Source organism: Abramis brama (assembly GCF_963993115.1).
Source record: "Abramis brama genome assembly, chromosome: 5".
Classification (NCBI taxonomy): Eukaryota; Metazoa; Chordata; class Actinopteri; order Cypriniformes; family Leuciscidae; genus Abramis; species Abramis brama.
This window is the reverse complement of record NC_139967.1, coordinates 22,754,896-22,771,044: the sequence shown is the minus strand read 5'-3', so window position 1 is coordinate 22,771,044 and position 16,149 is coordinate 22,754,896. Positions and strand designations below refer to the sequence as shown.

Sequence of the window (16,149 nt, the reverse complement as noted above, 5' to 3'; positions counted from 1 at the left end):
AATTCCCGACGTGTAACATTTGCACTATCAAGAGTTTCCCGATGGCTTTCTTCTCGAGGGAAGAAAGTCAATAAAGATTATTTGGCTCGGATCTCGCGTTTGCTGAGACAGCGCGTAGATTACGGCCGGGTCTGCAATAAAGATTCTGTTACTCGATCTCGCGTGTGCTGAGGCAGCGCGTTGATTACGGGGTCTGCAATAACAACAATAGTGGACTGCCTACGTTCATTCATGAACATTACCGACGTGTGTTCACTATCAAGAGTTTCCCCATGCTACTGTTTATTTAAAAAAAAGATTGTATCTTGAAACTATTTTTATATAAGCTTATATATAAATATATATTCAGCCACAGACTATATTAACTTGTCTGGTTGATCTTTTGCTGTTTGATTCTGAGGAATTAAATAAGTGGGCTGCATTTAAATTAGCTTATCTGACTTTCATTAGTTAGATTCATGTATAAGTTCAGCATTTCATCCAGACTGTGTAACTTGTCTGGTTGATCTTTTACTACATTTAATTTGGAGGAATTAAATGGTAAAATGATGTGCTGAGCATCGAGTTAAGGGAATTGGAGATTCTCAATCTCCTGTGTACAATGAGTTTGGAGTTTATAACTTCGTAAATTGGGCTGCTGGGTGGAGCAGCACTAGCCATTAACAAACTCCTTGTACAGACAGAGTGTCATTTCCTGTGCTCCCCCTCAGAAAGATTGGGGACCAGAATGGCATTCTCAACAGAAGCCTTTAAAGCAGAGGATCTGAGGACTGTTTTTCTGTGAAAAAGGCTTCGGCCAAGGTCCTGATGCCACTGTCAGACCTCTGGGGGCAACCCCGACCAGGGTGGAGTGGTGTTCACCTCAGTATACGGTGCCCGCCCCACCTCGGTGCCCTCAGGAGGCCGTTCTGCCAACCCCGCCACCCTTGGTGCCTCGGGGCGCAGCGGTCTCCAGCGAGCACATGGCTCAGTGTCATCACGACACCGTGTCAAACTCGCACCCTCTTAGGGGGGTTCAAAAACAGTCAGTTCGGTTGTTTCCTGCCAGGATGCTTCAGGTCACCGAAGTGGCTGTTACAATAACATCAGAGGCCAGTCTCGAGAGACTGGTACCCTTAGTAGATTTTCTGACAGAGTGGAAGAATCTGCCGAATATATCTCCATGGGTCCTGCAAATAGAGAGAGGTTACAGAATCCAGTTTCATTCTCCTCCACCTTGTTACAACGGGTGCTACTCGTGTTAGTACATCCCGAGCAGGCTCTGGTAATGGAGCAAGAAGTAGAGTCTCTATTAGCGAAGGGAGCTATAGAGCAGGTGTACTCGCCCGACAGAGAATCGGGGTTTTACAGCGTTACTTTATTGTTCCGAAAAAGGATGGGGGGTTGCGTCCCATTTTAGATCTCCGTCTGTTGTATCGTGCAGTCATGAAACTCAAGTTCAAGATGCTCACACTCAAACAGATCGTGACTCAAATCAGATCCGAGGACTGGTTTGTCACGATAGATTTAAAAGGCGCTTACTTCCATCCTCCCTCTACAAAGGAATTTCCTGTGGTTTTCTTTTGGGGGCAAAGAATACCATTATCGGGTGCTTCCATTCGGTCTAGCTCTATCACCCCGCACGTTCACAAAGTGCATAGATGCAGCTCTGGCCCCGTCAGGCTGCAGGGCTACGCGTTCTGAACTACATCGATGACTGGCTGATTCTGGCGGAATCAGAGCAGTTAGCGGTTCGGCATCGAGATGTCGTCCTCGCTCCGATGAAGAAATTGGGGTTGAGACTCAATGCCAAGAAGAGTGTGCTTTCTCAATTACAGAGAACCACTTTCCTTGGTGTGGTATGGGATTCAGTCACGATGCGAGCCACACTATTGCCTGTTCGTGTAGCTGCTATCCTCACAGCCACAAAAGAGTTGAAGCTAGGCCAGTCACGCACTGTAAAACAGTTCGAAAAACTGTTGGGCCTCATGGCAGCAGCGTCCAATGTGATACCCTTTGGCCTACTGTACATGAGACCCTTGCAGTGGTGGCTCAGAACCAGAGGGTTCTCCCCGAGGGGAAACCCACTTCGTACGATCAAGATCACGCGGCGGTGTCTCCGCGCCTTGGTTATATGGAGGAAATACTGGTTCCTATCTCACATGAGCAGTCACGCATTATGAAACAGTTTGAGAAACTGTTGGGCCTCATGGCAACAGCGTCCAATGTGATACCCTTTGGCCTACTGTACATGAGACCCTTGCAGTGATGGCTCAGAGCCAGAGGGTTCTCCCCAAGGGGAAACCCACTTCGTACGATCAAGATCACGCGGCGGTTTCTCCGCGCCTTGGTTATATGGAGGAAATACTGGTTCCTATCCCACATGAGCAGTCACGCACTGTGAAACAGTTCAAGAAACTGTTTGGCCTCACTGTTATATGGAGGAAATACTGGTTAATTTCCCAGGTTCTGGTGTTGGGAGCTCTTTGACATCGAGTTGCTATCTCGACAGATGTTTACCTCACCGGCTGGGGAGCGGTAATGGGAGGCCGCTCATTCCAGGGCCTGTGGAGGAGTCATCTTTTTTGGCACATAAATTGCCTGGAGATGATGGCAGTCTTCAATGCGTTGAGACATTCCTCCCAGACCTGAAGGACCTTCATGTGCTTGTCCATACAGACAACACATCGGTGGTCTCTTACATAAATATGTTGGAGCAGATATCCTGTTGAGGCTGGGGCTGGGTGGTGGAGCACATTTGGGGGGTTTATGGTCAGACACAAGTGGATCTCTTCGCGTCTCAGGATACGACGCACGGTCCACTTTGGTTCTCCCTCACACACCCAGCTCCCTTGGGGCTGGATGTTGTGGTATGGACATGGCCGAGGCTATGTCTGTACATCTTTCCCCGATTACTCTGCTCCCAGTAGTTCTGGAGAAGGTCCGCCGGGATGGATAATTATACTACTAGTAGAACCGTACTGGCCAAGCCTACTGGTTCTCGGACCCGGTGTCTCTCCTTGACGGCTCTCCCTTGGAGATTCCAGTCAGGAGGGACCTTCAGTTTAAGTGGATTGGGTGATCTTTCACCCAGCTCAGAGATTTGGATCCCGTGGGTTTGGCCTCTGAGGGGGCCCAACTCATTGACTTTGGTCTCTCAAATGAGGTTGTGGAGACCATACTTCACTCCAGAGCTCCCTCCACGAGGAAACTTTATGTATTAAGTGATGGGTTTTCACTTCATATTGCGGGTTTCGGACAGTGGGGCCCAGTTTACTGCCCGATTGGTACAGTGCTGGAGTTACTGCTGGTTCATTTTTCCGCAGGGTTATCCCCTTCCACACTGAAGGTGTATGTGGCGGCCTTAGTGCCAACCATGTCCCTTTTGGTGGTATTTCCCTGAGGGGGGGGGACCTTTGGTTGTTTCTTCCGTGGTGCTTTTAGACCAGGATAGGAGTATGGCGGCTTAGAAGCCTTATTATATATTTAGATATCCCTGTAGGATATGGTATGCGGCAGCCTGGTCCTCTCCGCTCACATTCGTAAGGTTTTGCAACTTCGACCTGGGCGCTTCCCCAGGTTCTCAAATGCTCTTGTCTTAGTTGTGCAGTATTCACACAGACAGGTTCTGTTTCGTATGGCGTATTGGGCATTCTCGTTCCTAAAGCATCATTGACGCATCGCGAGTTCCCTCGAAAGGGAACGTCTCAGGTTACGACTGTAGCCCTAGTTCCCTGAGAAGGGAACGAGACGATGCGTCACTTTGCCATACTTCCTACATCCCTGTGATCGACTTGCTTCAGCCCTTTTCGAAGCTAGCGCGGTTCTAAACCGGATGTCCTTTATCCTTTCTTGGTCGTCACATCACCCGCCCGTGACGACCACTCTTGCCATTGGACTAGTTGATACAAGTGCTTCAGACGCAATCACGCAGAAGCGTTCCCAAAGCGTCATTGACGCAGCGAACTCAGGGGACTAGGGTTACAGTCGTAACCTGAGACGTTTTTTAACTATTTATTTGTATGATACAGCTGCAAATAAGTATTTGAACACCTGTCTATCAGCTAGAATTCTGACCCTCAAAGACCTGTTAGTCTGCCTTTAAAATGTCCACCTCCACTCCATTTTTTATCCTAAATTAGATGCACCTGTTTGAGGTCGTTAGCTGCATAAAGACACCTGTCCACCCCATACAATCAGTAAGAATCCAACTACTAACATGGCCAAGACCAAAGAGCTGTCCAAAGACACTAGAGACAAAATTGTACACCTCCACAAGGCTGGAAAGGGCTACGGGGAAATTGCCAAGCAGCTTGGTGAAAAAAGGTCCACTGTTGGAGCAATCATTAGAAAATGGAAGAAGCTAAACATGACTGTCAGTCTCCCTCGGACTGGGGCTCCATGCAAGATCTCACCTCGTGGGGTCTCAATGATCCTAAGAAAGGTGAGAAATCAGCCCAGAACTACACGGGAGGAGCTGGTCAATGACCTGAAAAGAGCTGGGACCACCGTTTCCAAGGTTACCGTTGGTAATACACTAAGACGTCATGGTTTGAAATCATGCATGGCACGGAAGGTTCCCCTGCTTAAACCAGCACATGTCAAGGCCCGTCTTAAGTTTGCCAATGACCATTTGGATGATCCAGAGGAGTCATGGGAGAAAGTCATGTGGTCAGATGAGACCAAAATAGAACTTTTTGGTCATAATTCCACTAAACGTGTTTGGAGGAAGAAGAATGATGAGTACCATCCCAAGAACACCATCCCTACTGTGAAGCATGGGGGTGGTAGCATCATGCTTTGGGGGTGTTTTTCTGTACATGGGACAGGGTATTAAGGAGAGGATGACCGGGGCCATGTATTGCGAGATTTTGGGGAACAACCTCCTTCCCTCAGTTAGAGCATTGAAGATGGGTCGAGGCTGGGTCTTCCAACATGACAATGACCCGAAGCACACAGCCAGGATAACCAAGGAGTGGCTCTGTAAGAAGCATATCAAGGTTCTGGCGTGGCCTAGCCAGTCTCCAGACCTAAACCCAATAGAGAATCTTTGGAGGGAGCTCAAACTCCGTGTTTCTCAGCGACAGCCCAGGGGCCGGTTTCACAAAGCTACTTTAGACCGGTCTATAGTGTTAGACAAGTCTAAAATTTGCTCATAGACTAGTCTAATGCAAGTTAGACTGTTTCACAAAAATAAAGACTGACTTAATTTAGACCCAAAAAATTAGACACCTTACCCCCAGGCTAACTTAGGTCTAAGACTCTATGTTACCTTGGCAACCAGCAGTAACAATCAATTACATTACAAACTGCCAAAAGAAAAGGGAAAATGGCTCATAATTTAAACATTTCTTCTTGTTACTACATTCCCAAGTAAAATGTCCTTGTAACTGTTAGGGCCGTTACATAGTCAACGCGAGCAACGATCGTCGCGCTCCCTTTCATACGCAAGCGTCACGGGCGATGCGTGAAATGCAATACACCGTGACTGCTCAAACGGGGTAGCAGTTGTCGAGTCATAGCTCTGAATGCCCGTCTATTTCGCTTCAAATGCTCGCTTTATAACGCTCGAATAGGACGCGCGAATGGATTCAAAATGTTCAAGCGTCGAACTAGACTTTTCGCGTTTGGTGTGAACGCTGCAGGCGTAACAGGCTGCGATGTCAAGATTGCAATGCTGGAATGTGTGTGTGTGTGTGTGTCAGAGAGAGAGAGAGGCACGGGCGCGATCGAACAGTGGAAACATAAAAACATACTCCGTCATTTATACTCCTCCAACAAACACACATTTTCCACTGGGGTAAACTGCACTGAGCGGTTGAATGCACTTACTCGATCCGCCATGTTTTTTGTTTTGAAAAGTGTCTTATTTTACCCAGAATGCATTGCAGTGTAGTCCTACTTAAGATAGTCAGAGTCTACTATATCTAAGCCATAGTCAAAGTCTATCTTTGTGAAACCGGCCCCAGAAACCTGACTGATCTAGAGAAGATCTGTGTGGAGGAGTGGGCCAAAATCCCTCCTGCAGTGTGTGCAAACCTGGTGAAAAACTACAGGAAACGTTTGACCTCTGTAATTGCAAACAAAGGCTACTGTACCAAATATTAACATTGATTTTCTCAGGTGTTCAAATACTTATTTGCAGCTGTATCATACAAATAAATAGTTAAAAAATCATACATTGTGATTTCTGGATTTTTTTTTTTAGATTATGTCTCTCACAGTGGACATGCACCTACGATGACAATTTCAGACCCCTCCATGATTTCTAAGTGGGAGAACTTGCAAAATAGCAGGGTGTTCAAATACTTATTTTCCTCACTGTATAATTCCGAAATTAACATTGTGATACATTCTTCTCATTTATTCAAGTGAAGTGAACTTCAAAAACACTGCAGTTTATTAGGCCTATTTCCTGAGTAGTTTCAGAGTTGGCATTTTAAGTTGCCGGGAATGAGGCATTGAGATGACCTCTTCAAAATGGACTGTACCCAAAAAGGCATTTAAAGCAATTGTTCCTCTTTTTGCACCTTAGATAAATAATGCTTTTCATTTCTAAAGTTAATTTAAAAGCTTGAACATTGTAGCATTGTTAAGGTTTTTTTTTGTACTGTTAAATGGTGCTAGTTCCTTTTCTGTATATGTTGCATATTTGTAGCCAAAATCTTTTATACTGTAAGTTTGACTGCATTTTGTTGTACTAATCATTTAGTGAATCTTGTGTATAAAAAAATAATAATAAAAAAAAACATGCTAGCCCGGCACATGATATTAAGAATTTGTTTTCCCGTTTTACTAAATCGTGGCCACCTAATTCGTTCCCTCATTTTGATTTAACTAAAACAAGGTAACAAATTATTACAATGTAGCCATGGTTTACTTAAAACGAGACACCAAATTAGTCACACGTGCTGATGTAGTAACCCGTAGGAACGAATTGTTCAGTTGTGGCGATGATATGCTTTTTTTTGTTGTTGTTGTGCAGGGCTCCATATTATGTATATCAGAGTTTTATTTTTATTTTATTTTTTCAAAGAGTCTCATAAGTGTTCAGTGTGACATACTGTGTTGTATTGTAACAGTAAGAAAATTCATGTTTTTTTGTTTTTGTTTGCTCTTTTACTAATTTGTTAAACTGAATGTTTTTGCTCACCCTCAAAAAGTGACAAAAAAAAAACATGCTATATAAAAATATCTGTGGGGTATTTTGAGCTAAAACACACACACACACTCTGGGGACATCAAAGACATCTGTTTTACATCTGTTTATTTGTGAACACTGAATGTTCATATTTAGCAGCATGTGACTCCAGTGCCTGTTAGCTGAAACTTCTGATAATTTAAGCTTTCTATCTCTTTTCTCCTCAGATATTTGTATGTCAATTTACATTTTAAAATAAAACGGTTAATAAAATGGTTATGTGTGGTTTACCTCATGTCATTTTCATACTGGTGAACAAATGGTTTACTGTGAATCTTACAAAAATCAACAGTACTAATGTGTCTGATCCAATATGAAATCTATAAGCAGAAAAAAGAAAAATCAACTCCCTCACACCAGCAGAGGTGCAGATGACCTGTATAAAACAGGGTGTGTAGAGCCCCCTACTGGCTCAATCGCAAATCATTCCTGCAAAAACCATGGCTGCAAAAAACATTGCTGACAAGTGCTTGTTGAGATGACAAAGAAGATAAGACACTGGTGCATAAAAATAATTTCCACGTCCTATTAAATGACACTTAGCTGTGTCATACACTTTTAGAAGAAAACGTTCTATATATAGAACTGGTTCTGTCAGGTGCTTCACATACAGGATAGAACCTTTTAGGCCGGAGATCCCATCAATTTTATGGCCTTAGTTTTAATTAATTGATCATTTTTATATTTTAATTACATTTTATTAATTAAGCAGCTTGTAAACAATTTTTTTCTAGAAAAAAAAATTAAATAGCCTGTTAAACAAAAGTATTATGCAATAATTTAAGGCATTTCTCCTTATATAGAACTTTTTTGGCATTAAGGGATCTTTAAAATTGAGTCAAGAACCCAAGAACCTCTAAACTGGCTCCATGCCAGCTTCTGTGGCTGTTTTCATGGTGAGGAAAAGTTATGGTAAAACTACAGTAGTCAACATTTGAAGTGGATCAAAACCTTTCATCAAAGTTATATTGTCACAGTGTCTGGTTTGGGTTTCCCTGGGTAACCACTAGAGGTCCTCTTCTTCCATGGTGTCATTCACTCATTTAACTACATTTCCCATTATCCTGTTCTGTCACTCATTGATCATTACACACAGCTGTTTCCCATCACCTTATTTGTATCTGTGTATATATACCCTTGTCTGTTTCAGTGTTTGTCTTGGAGTCCTTGTTTGATGTCCGTGCATTTCCATGTTTCCATGCCTGTATTGTTTCGTGTTTTCTGGACTGCCTTTGTTGGATTTAGACCTTTTGCCTGACTTGGATTAGCATTACGGATTACCCTAATAAATTGCTATTGGATCTTACCTACCTGTTTGTGTGCGTTCCGTGACAGAAGGACTCCATCATTTAAAGATCCAGCATTATGGGGTTTCGTATCCTTCCCCCCAACACGGAGAAGGAGAGGAGGGGACGAGTCCAAAATTTGATGGCCCTACACCAGCAGGGCCAGACGGTGGGTTGTCTGGCTCAGACATTTTTGACTCTTTCAGGAGGCATGGGATATAATGATGCAGCTTTGAAAGACTTTTTTAATTGCTGCCTTGATGATCCCTTGCCAGCCTGGGAAATGAGGGGACTGGAGATATTGGACTTTGATGGCTTTGTCAGATATCTTCATTCCCGCAGCAGGTGGGATATTTCAGTTGGGCTTAGATTTCCAGGAGTGGCCGACTCGTCGCCGGTGTCACCAGACAAGATGGCTTCCACATTGGAGCTTCCAACCGCCATTCCACCGCCTCACCCTTCCAAATGTAGGCAGAGGAGGAAGCAGGCGTCCACCGTCCCTCAGAACAGGGAGGTTGTCACGTCTGCCGATCCAGAGACTGTTCTGGTCACGTCGTCCGATCCAGAGACTGTTCTGGTCACGTCTGCCGATCCAGAGACTGTTCACGTCACGTCTGCCGATCCAGAGATTGTTCACGTCACGTCTGCCGATCCAGTGTCTCCGGACAAGATGGCCACCGCCGAGCCTGTGTCTCCGGACAAGATGGCTGCCCTGCCGGCCCCGCCCCAGCTGCTCGCCCTGCCGGCCCCGCCCGAAATCTGCAGACAGATTTAGAAAGTGCGCATCCGTGTGATCGCTATATCACCCCGAATGACACATACACAAGCTGTGTGTAATTTGTTTGGGAATGGAGCATACAGGGTTAGCCCTCAAGAGGACTAGCTGTCCTCACTGTGATAGTGAACACAGTGAAGAAGCTCCATTCCGCAAGCCTTGCCTTTCTCCCAGACCTTCACGATGAGGTCTGTTCTCTGGAACAGGAAGTTTTTCACCCATTAAGCAAACATCAAGGGGTGGGAGGAATACAAGTATGTGAAGATAGCTCAGATGGAGGAATTGCTAGTTGGTTACCTCCCATCAGACATGGCATCTTTATTGTAGACTCCCATTTTGCCCTCAAAGCCATGCCAATTTACATCTAAGCTTGTGGGCAAAGCATACATGGCAGTGGGCCCTGGCCGGCAGTACTCTGCACACCATGGTGGTGCTGCAAGGGTACAAAGCTGACAAGCTGGCCTATTGAAGGCCACGAGCAGGTGGTAGCTTTAGACGCAGTGCTGGAGCACCGCCGTACCACCAACCTTGCCCTCCGTGCCACCATGCAGGCAACCCTTGCCATTGGCCGCTCTCATGCTGTCCTGGTTGCCATGGTGCGACATCTTTGGCTTAACCTGTCGTGGCTGAAGGAAAAGGGAAATATATTTTCTCCTAAACGCCCCGGTTTTGCCTTCCGGACTTTTTGGCGCTGCCATCGAGTCGGTGGTCCAGAAGTTTAAAGAGGGGGAAGGTTAAGTCAGTGGTGTTTAAGTGCTACATTCCTTCCTTCAGTGCCAGTGCTGGGTACAGACACTGCTGAGATGTGTAGCTGAGATGTGTTCAAAGAATGCCTTGTATCGGGGAATAGAGTTTTACAGGCTTTGTTATTTTATAGACTGTGGTCTCTATTTGCAAGGTCAGTTCCTTCTTGAGCAATCTAGCTAACTGGGCGGCCACAAGAGCTCCACAAAGCTCCAATCGAGGAATTGAAAGAGAACGTTTGGGGGCCACTTGGGATCGAGCCACCACAAAAGACAGGTACACTTGGCCTCTCTTGTCAGTGGTCCTCAAGTATGCCACAGCTCCATATGCCTGCTCTGAAGCATCTGAAAATATGTGGACTTCATGCGTGGCACCATCCTTTACCTCAGGAGGGACATACTGTAAGTCCTGGGGAGAGTGATGTTTGGTTGGTACTGAAGTTCATTCTCCCAGACACGCCATGACTGCAGGAGCTCAGGTGGTAGGTTCGGATCGTCCCAACCCTGCTGTTTACTCCATAGCTGCCTAATAAAGATCTTTGTTCGTGTGGTGTAGGGCAAAATAAGTCCCAAAGGGTCATACTGAGTGGCTAGGACCTTGTAGATATTCCCGAGGGTGGGAGTCTCATATACAATAGGTTGGTGCTTGTACACCAGGGTATCAGTCTGCCAGTTCAAGCTTAAGGCCTAAGGTTGACTCTGGTATGTTAGACTCGTCTTGAGCCAACCAAAGTTCCAAGCTTTCAGCTTGAGCTTCTGGGGGTAAGTGACTCAGAAGACTGGGAACATTGCTGGCCCATTGCCGTATCTCAAATCCAGCTTTGGAAAGCATCTCTCTCAGTCGGTCGACCAAGTGCCTGGCGGCCTCAGGGGTACACAGACTCTGAAGGCAGTTGTCAACATAAAAACATTTCTAAAAACAACATATGGTGCTGCAGAGCATAAGTGGCACAGCATGGACTACATATAGTGACGAAGGGTAACACCTGCCATTCAAAGACTTTAGGAGGCTCATCCACTTTCAGATCATGCAAAAGGAACCGCAGTAGGGGGCGATCTTCAGGAAGGAGGCAGACCTGATGGAACATTGCCTTGATGTCACCACTTACTGCAGCTGGATGCTCCCTAAATCTGATGAGTACACCTAGCAATGATGCTCCAAGGGTAGGGCCAGACAACAGATACTGGTTGAGATTTTGCCCATGATATTGGTGAGAACAGTTGAAAACAACACATGATTTCCCATTATGACTGACAAGGTGGTGGGGTATATACCAACATTTGTCAAGAGTCTGTCTCCTTAGTTACTTCCTGCACTCTCAGAAAAAAAGGTACAATTTTGTACCAAAGAAGGTACAAACCCTTGTCACTGGGGCGGTACCTTTTACTGGTACAAAATTGTACCTTAATATAGAAGAACAAATTTGTTCCATTCCAGTTTGTACCTTAAAGGACATGATTTGTACCATGGGCAACCAAAATGTACCTTTTGTTTTTAAAAACTTGTTGGTACAATATTGTACCTTTTATCAAAGGTACAAATTTGATCTTTTAAGGTACCGCCCCAGTGACAAGCCCCTTTGTACCTTAACTGTGTCAAATTTGTTCCTACGAGAACTATTAAAGGCTATTTTTCTATTGAATAACAAGCACATTCAACAACTGAATCCAAAAGGCATCAATTTAATAATTTCTGTAAATACATATCAAATTCATATGAACATTTGAATACTTTCATTCCAACTTACAGTAAAGTATTTCTTTGTGTAAATACATCAAAGACTTCACAATACAATAAAGACTTAGCAAAATTAACAGAATATCACTTCTTTAAAAAGATTTGAAAGAATTTAAAATGCAAAAATGTTACAGTACATAAAATATATTTTCTCATCTACAACAAAGCTAGACTTGTTTTTTTTTCCCCACTTTTCACACAATACCCTTGCATTTATTTAACTTTTTAAAACACCATCATCCAACCGAACTGCTCGGCAATTTCAGATCCCTCCATTTTTACAGTGCTGAAGATTCTCCTCTCACTGAAGACACGTCCAGTCAAGAAGTTCCCAAGATCTGCAGTGGGTTGAGATAGCCGGTTCTTCCTGAACATAATGAAGAATCAATATTAGTAAAGACAGATGTAAATGTATTAAATTTATACTCCCAATGACAAGCTCAAATTTGACTTCTGGACTTAAAGGGATAGTTCACCTAGAACTGAAAATTCTGTCATTTACTCGCACTCAAGTTGTTCCAAATCTGTTTACTTGAACAAAAAAGAAGATATTTTGAGAATCGAAAGTGAAACAGTTGATGGGGCCCCAATTAACTTCCATAGAATATTTTTCATACTATGGAAGTCAATGGGGCCCCATTGACTGTTTCATTTTTTGGGTGAACTACACATCCTTCAACATCTCGTTTGGCATCCATGTAATGTGCTTCTATAACGGATTTCAGCTTAGCCAACCTCAAATAAACAACCTCAACCTGAAAATGATTTTGTTAATTACTCACCCACATGTCATTTCACACCTATAAGACCTTTGTTCATCTTCGGAACACAAATGAAGATATTTTTAATGAAATTCTGAGAGCTTTCTGTCCTTCCATTGGGAGCAATGCAACTAACACATTCAAGGCCCAGAACGATAGGAAAGACATCATTGAAGTAATCCATGTGACTCCAGTGGTTTAACCAATTTTATGAAGCGGTGCAGGTGCTTTGTTTTAGCAAAAAACACAATTTAACACTTTATTTAGTAGGGGGAGCACTACGACGCATGCGAATTGTGTTGACTCAAGACCGGGTGTTGTTCCGTGAATGTGCTTTAGATAATATTATTTTGTAAATATAGAGGTAAATTATGCTTCTTTTTTTTTTTTTGGGCAAAACAAAGCTTACATCGCTTCATAAAATTGAGGTGAAACCACTGGAGTCACTTGGATTAGTTTAATGGTGTCTTTACTACCTTTCTGGGGCTTGAATGTATTAGTTGCGTAGGCTACCAATGGAGGAACAGAAAGCTCTTGGATTTCATAAAAAATATCTTCATTTGTGTTCCGAAGATAAACGATGGTCTTACAGGTTCGGAATGACATGAGGGTGTATAATTAATGACAGAATTAAAAAAAATTGCTGAACTATACCTTTAAGGAATCCTGGAAACACCTTAAATCAACCACAGCATGCATTCGGTCCATTTTCTGGAATAACTGAAATGCAGATAAGAAAACAAGTTTCACACACAAAAAAACTTTCTGCATTTTTACATTTCCCACAAAGTTTTAAATGATTCACTTAAAGCTTCATATAAAATACCCAGAAAAGTAAAATGTTAAACTAATCCATTTGAATTGAGAAGTTTGGTAAAAAATGTCTGAACAGACTACCGCTTAGTATAATAAACAGATTAAATTTAGGATTTTATTCACATTTAAACATTGAACAAACAGAAGCTCGACCGCAGTTGCTTTGACAAGCGAGAACAAACCTCAATGGTTCTTGCGGAAGCTCAAGCGTGCTGCAAAACACACGAGAATGAACATCATCGGTTTTCGCACGTCTAGCAAACATGATTGAGCTTCCGTTTACCGCAACTGATGTGTGAATTGATGTATATTTTTATGTGAATAAAAGCCTAAATTAAATCTGTTCATCATATAAAATGATCGTATCTCTACAGAAAAACTTGGACTAAACTGCTCAATTCAAATTATTTTACGATCTCTTTATTATGGTAGCATTCAGGTATCAAAAGACATTTTGAAATTTAATATGCAAAATGGCAATGTAATATATAAAATGGCAATCTTCTTATTTAAATTTACATTTTCCATACCATATGTGCAATGTTTGGGGCAAAGTGACAATTCAAATTCAATAATATAATTAAATTAGCCATCTCCTACACTTGTTTTAACATATACCGGTAATTTAAACATATTACAAAAATGATTAGAGATGTTTAAAGGCATAATTCACCCAAAATTTAAAAAAAACTCATTAATTATTCACTCTCATGTTGTTCCAAACCTGTAAGACTTTCGTTCATCTTTGGAACACAAATGAAGATCTTTTTAATGAAATCTGAGAGCTTTCTGTCCCCCCATTGACAGTCCATGCAACTAAAACTTTGATGCTTCAAAAAGTTCATAAAGAGATCGTAAGACCAATCCATTTGAATCGAGCAGTTTACCGTAGTTCAAATTTTCTGAAGAGACATGATCGCTTTATATGATGAACAGATTTCAGAAGCTCAACCGAACATGCTTGACACGTGAGAACAAACCTCTTTCTCAAACGTGCTGCGCAACACACGAGAATGAACCTCATTTATTTTCGCATGTCAAGGGAACATGCTAGAGCTTCCTTTTACCGTATTATCTGATGTGAATTGATGAATAAAAGCCTAATTTCAACCTGTTCATCGTAAAGCACAAAATTTAGACTAAAACACTCAATTCATATGGATTAGTTTTACAATCACTTTAGGAACTTTTTAAAGCGTCAAAGTGGTATTTGCTTAGCTGTCTATGGGGGGTCAGAAAGCTCGTAATTGATGAGTAATTGATGAAAGAATTTTCATTTTTGGGTGAACTAACCCTTTAACATGTTCAACGTAAAATTGTAGCAAAATGATCATTTAAATGCTATTTTCCTTAATTGCATTTACACTCACAGTTAAGACACTTATGATTGCATTTTTATTAAATACCCGCGATGAACGTGGCAAAATTCAATCTGGATTTAAAAAAAGGATTCCAAGATGATCATTGCATCAAGTGCCTTAACTTTGAGTGTAAAAGCAACTAGGAAAAATAACCTAAATTATAGTTTTGCTATAATATTTGCTTGAACATTTTAAACATCTAATTTCTGTAATACATTTCATTTTTTATTTTTGAACTTAAAAAATTTTCAATGTATGTTTTAATTTTATGTTAAAGCTAGTGTAGTAATGCAAATTATTATATTATTGATTTTGAATATTTTTTTTGCTCCAGATGTTGCACATATCATATAGAAAATGTTAATATAAATACAGAAATACATTGCCATTTTGCACGTTACATTTCATATTGACATTTGGTACCGGTATGCTAACGTTACCATACTTTGTGAGTGTCAGAGTTTTAGGTGAATATACTTTCAGTTAAGTGACAGAAATCTTTCAGAGTTCATTTGAAGTGCAGTTACTGTGCTTTATCAAGATTGACATCACTCTGTCATTATGGCAAACATTTTGTCTTAGAAATATAAATTCAACCTCATCAGAAAAAAGAATATCATAAGATTAAGAAACTCAAATAACACATTGTACTGATACTTGCCTCACAGCTGAGGACGCAGGAAGACTTTCAGATGACCAGCACTGACAGTTTACCATGCAGTTTACCCCATCATGATCTAAAAATCAAAGACACATTAGCTGAGTATATGACATGTAACTTTATATGACTTAGGACAGAATCAGGTAATCGCATTCAAAAACAGAACGAGTGATCAACTATTTTATCTGCGCACTGTTCGTTGGCGCTCAATCACGTTGTTCCAAAACCCCATACAGTATTGTGGACTAATGTAAAGTAGGCTACACCAGCATGGCACCTCTGGTTGAGCATTCATTTACAACAATGTTTTAAATGTGAACTTACGACACAGAAACTCAATTGCTTTAAAACATATGCAGACGGCTATCACTGACTGGATTCGTACAATTAAGCTATTTAACGTTACACTCGCTATTATCATGTTGAGTAGCTGTAACGTTTTATACATTTTATTTGGTTAAACATAAACATAAAACCCACCTTTGAATTTCCTCTTCTCTTCGTCTTATAATTCGAGTCCAGCCACTAAAGTACTTCTGACGAGGGCGAAGCCATGGCTTGTGGTGGTGCTCCGGGCTCGTAATCTGCTTCGCGAAGTTCCCGCTCTCCGGTCTATTTGAAAATGCAGTAAAGGCTGCAGCAACCTTGGGCAATCAGTTTCATGTCGCCTAATAGCAAAGTTAACATTTAACAGTTAACGTTATGGTGGATAATGGAGAACAAACGCCATATATTGTACACGTGATGACTTAATAATAGTCAATAATTGCATTAAAAAAATTAAAAAGTGTAACGTTATAACTTACAAGTCAAATGGCTAAAAAGCAT

General features: G+C 42.0%; 1 long non-coding RNA gene across 1 annotated transcript; it reads right to left on the bottom strand.

Annotated features, from left to right (window-relative positions):
• Positions 1-11,436: 11,436 nt before the first annotated feature.
• Positions 11,437-15,925, bottom strand: LOC311082373. The gene is made up of 4 exons (XR_014606124.1): positions 15,802-15,925; positions 15,322-15,397; positions 13,138-13,203; positions 11,437-12,089 (listed from the first exon to the last, which is right to left on the bottom strand). It is a non-coding gene; the product is annotated as an uncharacterized lncRNA (long non-coding RNA).
• Between the last annotated feature and the right edge of the window lie 224 nt (positions 15,926-16,149).